This window comes from Cebus imitator, unplaced genomic scaffold, assembly GCF_001604975.1.
Source record: "Cebus imitator isolate Cc_AM_T3 unplaced genomic scaffold, Cebus_imitator-1.0 Scaffold105, whole genome shotgun sequence".
Classification (NCBI taxonomy): Eukaryota; Metazoa; Chordata; class Mammalia; order Primates; family Cebidae; genus Cebus; species Cebus imitator.
Genome location: NW_016107420.1, coordinates 6081749 through 6083016, shown reverse-complemented (window position 1 = coordinate 6083016; position 1268 = coordinate 6081749). Strand labels below are relative to the sequence as shown.

The window sequence follows — 1268 nt, the reverse complement described above, 5'->3', positions numbered from 1 at the left end:
ACTGTGTGTGGCCGGGCACGGTGGCTCAAGCCTGTAATCCCAGCACTTTGGGAGGCCGAGGCGGGTGGATCACGAGGTCAAGAGATCGAGACCATCCTGGTCAACACGGTGAAACCCCATCTCTACTAAAAAAATACAAAAAATTAGCTGGGCATGGTGGCGCGTGCCTGTAATCCCAGCTACTCAGGAGGCTGAGGCAGGAGAATTGCCTGAGCCCAGGAGGCCGAGGTTGCGGTGAGCCGAGATCGCGCCATTGCACTTCAGCCTGGGTAACAAGAGCGAAACTCCGTCCCCAAAAAAAAAAAAATACTGTGTGGCCAATGTTGAGATTTATCATGATCTATATCAGGAGTTGGGAAAACTTCATCTATAAAGGGCCAGATAGTAAACATTTTAGACTTTGCAGACCAATGCACAAAATTGAGGCTATAATGTGGGTACTTAAAGACGATAAAAATAAATTTCCACAAACTTTTATTGATGAAATTCAAAATACGATAGTAATTGTTTCTATGATAGCTCTACTAATGAGAAGAATGGGATTCTTTTTGGAGGAGATAATTCACTTAGTTGAGGATCAAGGTTTCTGTTTCCTATCATCAAAATCTGTTGCAAATATTCATCTGCTAATGCTAATCTGTAATGACATTTTACATATTTCAGATTTGATAATGTCTCCACACAGATAGGTACTGCCAAATACTGATATCAATCTAAAAGCAAATGCTTTTTTTTTTCTTCTTTTTTTTGAGACAGTCTTACTCTGTTACCCAGGCTGGAGTTCAGTGGCACAATCTCAGCTCACTGCAACCTCTGCCTCCTGGGTTCAGGCGATTTTCCTTCCTCAGTCTCCCGAGTAGCTGGGACTAGAGGCACATACCACCATGCCAGGTAATTTTTGTATTTTTACTAGGACAAAGTTTTACCATATTGGCCAGGCTGGTCTCAAACTCCTGACCTCGTGGTCTGCCTGCCTTAGCCTCCCAAAGTGCTGGGGTTACAGATGTGAGCCACTGCCTCTGGCCAAGCAAATGCTTTTAATTGAACATAGTCACCATTTGAAAGGCAATTTATAGAACTCTGTTTGATTCTATTCCTGATATTTGCCCTTCAGTCTTTCTGCAGCAATATAAAGTAATGATAGCACCACATATGGTCTCTATTACCACTACTCAACTCTGTCGTTGTAGGGTGACACCAGCCATAGATAATACATAAATGAATAACTGTGGCCTTATTCCAACAACATTTTTTTTTTTTTTTTTTTT

General features: G+C 41.9%; 1 pseudogene; it reads right to left on the bottom strand.

Moving 5' to 3' along the window:
* Positions 1 to 720: 720 nt before the first annotated feature.
* LOC108310569 overlaps positions 721 to 1268 on the bottom strand; it is an 18435-nt pseudogene continuing 17887 nt past the window's right edge.